This window comes from Taudactylus pleione, unplaced genomic scaffold (assembly GCF_031769625.1).
Source record: "Taudactylus pleione unplaced genomic scaffold, aTauple2 ptg000066l, whole genome shotgun sequence".
Classification (NCBI taxonomy): domain Eukaryota; kingdom Metazoa; phylum Chordata; class Amphibia; order Anura; family Myobatrachidae; genus Taudactylus; species Taudactylus pleione.
In genome coordinates, this window is record NW_028284468.1 from 32,179,612 (window position 1) to 32,189,670 (window position 10,059).

The 10,059-nt window shown below is 40.2% G+C and overlaps 1 protein-coding gene across 1 annotated transcript in view; it reads right to left on the bottom strand.

Annotated features, from left to right (window-relative positions):
• The window catches only part of EMP2 (epithelial membrane protein 2), a 57,142-nt gene extending 49,018 nt beyond the window's left edge, over positions 1-8,124 (bottom strand). The window contains exon 1 of the mRNA XM_088466765.1: positions 7,826-8,124. The gene's annotated coding sequence lies outside the window, so the exon portion shown is untranslated. The remainder of the gene's footprint in view (positions 1-7,825) is intronic.
• Between the last annotated feature and the right edge of the window lie 1,935 nt (positions 8,125-10,059).

Here is a 10,059-nt window from a genome sequence, read left to right on the forward strand (position 1 = left end):
CTTTTCTAGACACTCAGAGTATCAATATGTATATTTTTTGTAGTGGCACATTAATTTCACATGGGAAGTCTATTATGCAAAAAGACCATGAAGAATCTAAACAGAAATCTGATGATTTATTATTATAAGGTTAAAAAGGGAGTAGAAAACCAGGATGTAACCAATTACATTTAACCTAAACAAATCTGAGCCTTACAAGCGTTCTCCTTTCCTGTAAAGTAGAAGCAAGTAAGACAATCAGCTAAATCTGCAGAAAGGATTAAAGTTTTAAGAAGCCATAAATTAAAACTCACCACTTCCAAAGGTTTACAGTATATACGGGTCACAACATTTTCACTATATTCACTATATTATTATGTAATACTACAAAAACAATAGTGCTTCACACTACAGACACTTTCGTGCAATAGAACTTAGTCAGATGAACTAAACAAGGGCTACATTTATGAAGCGGCGGATTTGAAACCCCTGGAAATTGCCGGCAGATTGAAGCACCAAACTACTGGATTTACTATATAGTGGATTTGATGGGGTTTTGTGAACCACTTCGATGTCCTTTCGATCTATTTTAAGTAGCTTTGTTTAAAAAAAAAAAAACCATCAGAAAACCGCCATAATACCACACATACAGATGTAGCCACCGTCATCGTTGCCGCAATGTGTGAGCACAGCATCACGCATCGTGGCATGGAGCATCTCTCGCCGAGCTGTGACTAGGTGCACCCAGCGTTCTCCCCATTGAACACGCACACCATAGACGTGGGCACACTACTCGCGCCATCCATGCGTATCGCAGCAACGATGACGGCGGCTACATCTGTATATCTGGCTAAACAGAAGGTGAGGAATCACAATACATTTATAAATGTTATGTACTGAATAAGGAGAAAGATAACTTTGATAAACCGAAGCAAAACCTCTGTGATTTCAAACCCACCGCTTAGTAAATATATTGTAGCTTTGTTTGGCACAATCATATAAATGAAAAAAATGTTTTTGGCGCTTTTTGCCACTGTAAAATCATACATGAAAAATATGAAATCAATGACAATACATCATATGATTACATGGCCATGGATGTAATGGTATTACATCTATATTTTAACATCGTTTGTTAGACTTCTATTGCTCTCTTACAGTTTGTGTGCAAGTAGATCTATGGGTCACATACAGACAGATTCAAAGCCCTATGTGGGCAGCCTATGATCTCATACATGTACCCACATACACACCAACAATAGGCAACTGCTTTTTCACCTGTGAACAATTGTAATCCAATGGAATGATTGCAACACATGGCTTCTATCCAATCAGGTGCAGCATAAACTACACACCCCCAGTCCAGATACTTTACTGTACTGTACTGCGTCTTTACCCATGCTGACATATCTTCTCAGGTAAAGGTGCCTTGAGTCGTGCCACCACCAAAGTACTAAATGAGGTCAGGTTAACAATTTTTTTAAATAAAAGGGATGGTTCTTTCCAGTACACAGTTGCTCAGATCATGTGATGATAGTTATTGAGAAGTACCTCAATAATTTATTATAGTTACAGTAACCAAAAATCAGCAGACAGCCAAACCAAAAGTGTATGCACAGGGTGTAGCATCAAGTATTTTTGATCATAAAATTTATAGAAGTCAGACTAGCAAAGTTAATAAAATTTGGCAAAATACAAGAAAGTGCCACTAACTTTCTAGGAAATTTTTTCTTCAAATCCCCTTTCAAGGTTCATATGTATATTCACATTGTTTAGGAAATCCTAGTAGAAGAGAAAAATGTGGTGATGAATGAGGCTGGGAACCATCACTCATAGTTGAATAAATGCCAAAAGGAATAGCGATAAAATTCCAGTAACCTCTAAGGATAAACCCACATTCATTACTAAGCCAAGGAGGAAACCCAAAGCTAATCGCTGTATCTGATGTCTGTTGAGGTCACTTCTCATTCATAAGATCATTTAGCCTGTTCTCAGTCACTAGTAACCACAACTACGTACAAGATGGAAATATATCAACAAACTCATGCCGAAAGTATACAAGTAACGGATAGTGTCAAAGTGTTTATAGAAACCATTTTATTTTCTCCTTGATGTTCGAACAATGGCCCTCATTCAGAGCCGTACGCTCTGAGCAGAGCGCACGCTCTGAATGAGGGCCGGGCTCCATTTTCATGGAGCGTCCTCCTGGACGCTCGTATAGCTGTGGGTCACCACCCACAGGCTATACGAGCGTGCATTGTGATGTCGCGATGGTCGAGACCATCGCGACCATCGAATTTGCGAGCCGGAGCCTGCGGTTGAGGTTTTCAACCGCAAGCTCCGGAGTGATTTTGGCTCTATCAGAGCCAAAATCACTCCCACTGACATCACTAGTGATGTCAGTGGGCCGGCTTTTGACGGGAGGTGTTCCCGTGGGAATGCCCCCGTCAGGGAGGCACGCCCCTGGCACGCCCACCAAAGGGGGCGTGCTGTCAATCAACATTGACAGCACGCCCCCTTTGATCGGACACAACGAGCGAAGGACTTTCCTTCGCTCGTCGCGTCTGGCGCATGCGCACGACGGAGCTCCCTCCGTCGTGCGCATGCTCAGTCCATAACATCGACCCACTTGCGAGCGGACAGCCGCTCGCGAGTGGGTCTGAATCAGGCCCAATGTTCTTTAAAACCAAGAGGCCTAAAAGTCTTCTCATTCCAGTAACCTAAAATGGAATATTGCTGTTTGTCCAAAATGTTTTATCCTAGCATGCAGTTGCCTAGCCGGATAGAGTGAACAGCCAAACTTTCTGCCAGAGATTTTCCATCCTGGTATAGGGTAGTTGGCAAATTCCAACTGACATGCAATTAGAGTAACATTATTGTGCTAGTCCTTTAAAAGATAGGCAATTATAGATGTCATTTTAATAGAGCAAGCTCCAAACACTAAAGTACTTTTACTAGTACTTAGTGGCGTCAACAGGTGATTTATGTTCAGAGCCTCCATTCAAGTAACTTCTGACCTTAAAGACAAGCAATTCACAATTCTGGACCTTAACTTGGCAAATCACCAGAATTAACCTCTTTTAATAGACAAGGAGACTGGCTTGCATGTGGTGTTCTCCTAGCTAAAGCAGGGTACACACCTTTTCGATCAGCTGCTGATCAGGTAAAACTCTCCCGATCAGCCATGCAGTGTGTCCCCAGCGTGACCCTCTTATCAGCCGCCTGCGAGCACCGTTCACACTGTGCAGTGTGTATGGGCTTCTATGGGATCGGGAGGTTGGGCCAACAAACATTAAACAGCATATAAGATGCCACCTCCCGATCCCGACCGTTGCAAGAGTGATATATGCTCCAGTACGGTGCAGCATACACACCTATACAACCATCGGTCTGATCATTCGATATCAGGTGTACCCAGCTTTATAGTGCTGCTGTGAATGTGTAATATACAAACAGATTGACAAAGAGTTTATGGCTATGTCCAATTATAAACACAGACATACATTCTGCACTAACCTCACACCTTGCTACTAGCTGGGGACTCCCTTTTTAATATTTACACAACATATCCACACTACTTTGTGCATTGTTCTGTCTGAAGCTACCACACAGGAATCCACTAATCCAAATATATATTAGTGCTGTCTGGGAAAAAAAAAGTAAAAAACAAAACAAAAAAAGTGATTTTCTACTGCCTTTCTCAATAATAGGACAGGTAATATGGTTGTAAAACAAGATCAGATAAGCTTTACCACCCGGCGGCTGGGATGCCGACGGTCAGAATACCTCCAGAATTATGTAAGTAACCCTTACCCTACACATTCCCCTAAAGCCTGGTACACACCTTTCCGATTACAGGCTGATCGCGTAAAACTGTCCCGATCAGCCATGCAGTTGCCAGTGTCATCCCCCTGTCAGCTGCCTGTGAGCTGTGTACACACTGTGCAGACATAGCACAGCGTGTACGGGCTTCTACGGGATCGGGAGGTCAAAACCGATAAATATTAAACAGTACATAAAATGCGACCCCCCCCCCCAATCCCAACCGTTGCAGAAGCGTTAAAAGACATTTATCGGCTAACACTCCTGCATCGGGACAGCGTACACACCTATACAATCCAACGGCCGTTCTCTCGATATTGAAAGAACGACCTGAAGACTGTATAGGTGTGTACCCAGCTTTACTCACCTTTCTCACAGCCTAACCCGAACCTCCCCCACCCCGCAGCCTAATCCTCCCGCAGGCCAAGCCTAATACTCCCCCACACTCCCCTTCCCAACCTAAACCTAACCCTCCACATAACACCATAGGGATGTCAGCGTTCCGTATTCTGGAGACAGGATTCCAGTGCCGGGATTCAGACCATCAGGATGCCAAATAAATACATCATATAATACAGTATATTGAGATCTAAATTTATGCTGAGAGGTGCAGGTTAGGGACGGTGAACAATGTCCAATCTGTTAACAAAAACTTTGGAGACATTTATAAACATCATCAAGTAAGCAAACACAGAAATAGTTGCACTAGATACATTGTGTTTAAAACTATAAAACATGTGTGACTGCATCATAAGCGACTTTTCCAGTACGGGCTGCAGAATCAAAGTTCACGGTGTTTTTACAATATTATATAGGTAAAGCCTGTTCTCTTTGCTGCCTGGAACTGGCCTACCTGGTTTATTTACGGTAAGAATTTGCATAGGTGCAGCCGGTACAGAGACATAAATGTACATAGCAGTAAGCGACCATAGCCAAAACATAATAATGTCCATGTACTTATAATGGACAGTTACGCCCTACCTACATATATACTGTATATGTTTCTTCTAAAGAAGCCGAAATTCCTAATCAAAAGCTACTTCATTCAAAGCATCACTCAACAAGGGAACAGAGAGTTGGAAACACGATGGGTCATGTTATGTAGTAGTATTTATGCAATGCATATGATAATGGTGATAGTCAGCTCACTGCCACCTCCAAGTATTTCCAAACGTGTCTGTACTGGAAAACCTGGCAAACACTTATCCCAGCTAACCGGTATATCAGGAACTGTGGGACTACAATTAGCCTAGTTCATCTGCAATAAAGAGTTATCCTCCTTATTTGTTACTTTACGAACTAGAACATTGCCACCTTTACTGTGGAAATCCTAAGAAAGGATAGTGCAACCTTCATTACGCCATGTGTCACTGGTATACAGGGCCATAACTAGGGTAGTATGACCAATGCCATCGCAGAGGGCAGGGGGTGCTGTTCGGGCCTGTCAGTTTTCCTGTTTGTTATCATTCGCACTTGTAGTTTCCTCTTCTTTTATCCCCAGCATCTCCTGGCCTTCCTGGCCCTTTCCCATGAGGCCATGGCACTTTTTCAGGTGCACTATCTTATGTCCCTATTTAAAAAAAAATGGGGGGAACCAATGCTCTTTCACAGGGCACCAAAAAGACTCAACAGTGGAGGAACATTTTTTTTGCTGATCATGCTGTGGGCACCAAGGGTCACTTCAGTTTATTTTGTTTCAATATAAGTTTGTTTTAATTGAAGAATAAAATAAATTATTAAAAAAAATAAATGTTTTTTTTGGGTTGCAACTGGAGTCTGTTTAAAAAACAAGACAAAACTTTGCAGCCATAAAATCATCAACAGAAAATTGTTACACACAGCAGCTACAGTATGTCACCCTGTGAAGTGAGCATCTGCTATTAATGATTGTACTGCATTGTGCTTTGCATTCTGCCTAACTTATACTTGTCATAACATACAATGGTTTGATAACACATAAAATGAAAAATAATTATTTCAATTACATACATAAAAGTGAACATGATTTCAAATGCATTAGTACATTTTTATTTTCTGGATCAGACATATGACTACTTCTTCTTGTTGTAGGGGTACATATTTAGTGTATTCATTTCCAACCAATAGTACAGAGTTTCCCAAACCCCGCCATTACAGTCCGGGTTTTAAATATATCCATGCTTGATTCCAGATGCTTAAATCAAATTAACTGTGTTACTAATTAAGTCACCTGTGCACAAGCATGGATATGTAGTTTCTGCGTAATGTTATGGTTGTAATGCCATAAATATCACAGAAATCTCTGGCAAAGTGATAATTAGCACTGCAGATCGCAGTCCCCATTATTATCAATGTTGACTACAATCTGACCCCTATACCAAACTCCAAAAAGCTAAAGCTTTTTAGAGTTGTTTGGACCCATTAGTTTATGCTATCCTCAGATGGTGTAAATCACTTTAAGCCTATGGAGGCTTGCATGCAGGATCTCTCTTTCGCAGCCTGTGTCCAGTGACAGAAACTGACACTATGTGCAAGCGCAGTGTCAGTATCCCCCGAATAAGTTTGTGAAAGACTTCTAAAAAAAATGCTGTGGCAATGCAACCGCTGTCCCTGAAAGTTTCCCTTAGTACATAGTGGGGATAATTTCAATAAAAATGAAAATATCTGTTTGACAAATGGCAGTTCCACCATTATTAATACATAGGCCACTTAGGAGGGAGATGTATGTTCTAAGCCCTGGAGAGAGAAAAGTCTCAACCAATCAGCTCCTATCTGTCACTGTATAGGCTGTGTTTTACAAAGACAGGAGCTGATTGGCTGGTACTTTATCTTTTTCCAAGGCTTAGTACATCTATTCCCAAATGTTTGATCTACAGAACTTTTCTTTATATAACATATACCTGTTTATGTTTAGCCCAAGAAATATAGTATTAAAACAGACCCACCAGCAAGGTTCACATGAGGTGGGCTAAAAGGAACCAATAATCACTCCACTGGAAATAAAATTCAGTAGTTTGGGCAAAATAAACCAAAACATTTATCAGCAGCTCATAATAAGTGTCATTTACAGATAATCCTCTATTTTTCTTAATTTCTAAAATATGCAACTTTGTTACCAAAAAAAAAGTAAATTCCATATATTTTATACCACTAGGTGGAACATTTTCCTTAAAAACAAATCCCCAGCCACACCTCTGTGCTGGAGATGGAGGGAGCGTGCAAGTTTAAAAAAATAAACTATAGAGTCTGGTAAGGGAAGTGTCAAAGCCAGGCATTATATAGTGTAGCAATGTACACATATAGCTTGTGGGATATTAGTATCTGAAGCTAGAAGTCTCCTTAGGTGCTGCCTCTTTTTTACATCTGTTCTTTAGCAATCTCTATTTTTTTAAACTTACAACTCAAGGAGTTAAAATAACAGGAATTTGACTCCAGCTCTAATTTGCAATAACCAAAACCATCCTGAGGCACATTCCTCATTAGGGAGACGCCCCTCCCTCACTAAGCCCTGAGGGGCAGTTTAGGAGATAAGTCGTTGTTTGTACTCAAATACAAATACTCTAAAGGCAATCTATAAAAATACACTGCTGTGTGAATACAAACCTGGACACAAAAACAAAGGAAAATCACCACAAAATGCACAACATGTGTTGGACTTTCATATAAAGGCAAAGCAAAGCAAAGTAAAGAGATAATGTTTAAAAACAAAAGTTTTTCCCCTTTATTTGATTTACCAATCAAGTATATGCAAAGTTGCACATGATACACACAGCAGATGATGAGTTATAGCAGCAGGAGGGAAGCTAACTCTTGTTATAACCAACAATAAAGTGACTGTTAGACTTATACAACAGGAATAAAAAGCCTCTATTACAAACTCTTTCTTCAGCTGTACTAGAAAATCCCAAATGTAAACTGCATCAGAATATGCTGATGCTATATAAGTAAATGTTAATATACTGTAGAGATACTATAGTTTATATATAGACCCGTATGTGCACACAGGGCTTTATTACTAAGTAAAATGAAGATCTCATGCACTCACCTGTAGTTTGGGGCAGCAGGGTGGATTGCAGGGAGATAGGTCCTATCAGATTTAGCAGGACTGTAGAAGAAGAGAGCGACTTGTGGATTCTATGAATCTGGGACTTGTTTTGAACCTCTCCCTCACACCACACCAGTTCCCTCCCCTTCTCTCCTAGATTATGAAGTCACACGTAACATGGGTGTGGAGAAAATATAGATTCCACTCTGTCTGTATAAAGCCAGCTAAAAAAAAAAACTTGAAAAAGTCTCCTTTTCCCACCCTACAGCAGCATTCAAATTTAAAAAATGCACTCAGACATATCCCTCACAGTGAGACATGTAGGATCAGTAACTATGTCACTGAGTTATGCCAAGCTCCACCCTAGCAAAACAAAACAGAAGGCACAGAAGGCTGCTGTAGTATTTGTTTTCTTACACAGATTGCCACCCAGAGATACTGAAGGTCTACGCTAAAAATCGGTGCCACGTAGTAGATAAAGGGATATTTGTGTTTTTACAAACATATTTATGTGTAAAATTCTTCATTCCTTAAATAAAAATAACATATTTACTAATGATGAGGTTGTAGAGTATTCTTAAATAAAAAAAAAATAATTATTAATTATTTTTATTGACTAGTTATAGGTTAATTAGAAGACAATAGCTGCCCATGATTAAATATTTATTAATGCATGCCTGTATCAGATTGCAATAATGGGTTGTTGTTGATATTATTGGTTATTTATGCATAGCCAAAACATCCTACTACAGATATATTATCTATATATAAATAGATAATAAGTTTGGTGAGTCAGGAATTACTATAGGAACAAGAATAAAAAGAATGACCAAAAAAATTATACCCTAAAAATGTGCAATTCTGGTTTTCTAAAACAAAGAGTAAAGAAGATGTAATGGTATGTGTAAAATGGCGGTCTTACCACCTTTCTTCTCAATGTGGTTGGGATGTACTAATAGCAAAATACAGGCAAAACTTCGAAAACTGCCATTTTCTGAGTCTTGGTCACATTCCCCATATGTACCATGTTTCAGATTGCAATAGCTGCATCTATAGATGGAGTTGCCTACTAGAAGCCCATGTTGCGTTTGGTTCCAATAAGATCCCTCCCTGTTTCCCCCATGACGCGCGTGACACCGAGTGCATGCGCAAAAGGACTTCTGGGTCATAATCCCGGAAGTCCTATCATTGCAAAGGACAGCTCTTTTCGGCGCATCCCACCCACTTCCTAGTGAAGTGGGCAGGATGGGGAGATAATACTGGGAATTGCCATTCCTTAGGAAGGGGCTGGGTTAAAATGATGCAAATCTTGTTGTTTTAGCCCCTTCACATGGTGTTGCGATTCACAACTTTTGCCATGACAGGGGCGGGGCTTAATGATGTAAAGAGCTCGGCTCCAGTAGATGAGAATTAAAAAGTAGGCAAGTCTGACCTAGGCTCCTGCCTAAGGCCCAGTAGCCACTGAATGGCCTGGATTACCCTAAACCATTTTTCTGGGGGTTTATTTGGCAAACAGAGGGGAAAATGGGTCCTACAGCAAACCAGTCTGGTACCTAGGGCCACATGTGTTCTTTGTTCTTCTCTGATTTCCACTGCAGTCTGTCTGCTACCTTGATGACTGTTTCTGTAAACTTCACATCTATATTTTCCAGCAGAGCTGTGGCGTTGTGTCTACATATGGTCTGCACATGCATTCCGCATTTGGCAGTAATGTTGCAAATGCTCCTTTGGATTCTGATGACTGAGGCAAGCAGATTTTACAAATGCTGTATCGATCCTGCATGTAGCGCTTGCTTTTGCAAAACTGCCATGAGCATTGACACAGCATTTGTCAAAGTTATACTGTAGGCGATCATTTTGTACGAACGCTTTTACTTCCCAATGGTCACAGCGCAGGGTAATCCACAGCGGGCAAATGCACAAAGACTCATTAGTACTTGATTGCTTTTTAGAGCTGTGTGTCAAATAGAATGAAACACAATACAACGCTTCCCTTGACGTGAAATATTGCTGTGTAGTATATAATCCAGAAGAATATTTTCAGTATAGGAAAATCAGCTTTGCCTCGATAAAGTAACCGCTTTGGGTACATTTATCAACTTCACTCTAGTTTGTGCAGCTAATTTTTAACTTGCAATTATAATTGAACTTAATTAAATTATTACTTTAAATGATTGTACTCTTTAATTAATCTGGTTTAAATGTAAATGAGAAATGATTGAGAAAACCAACAG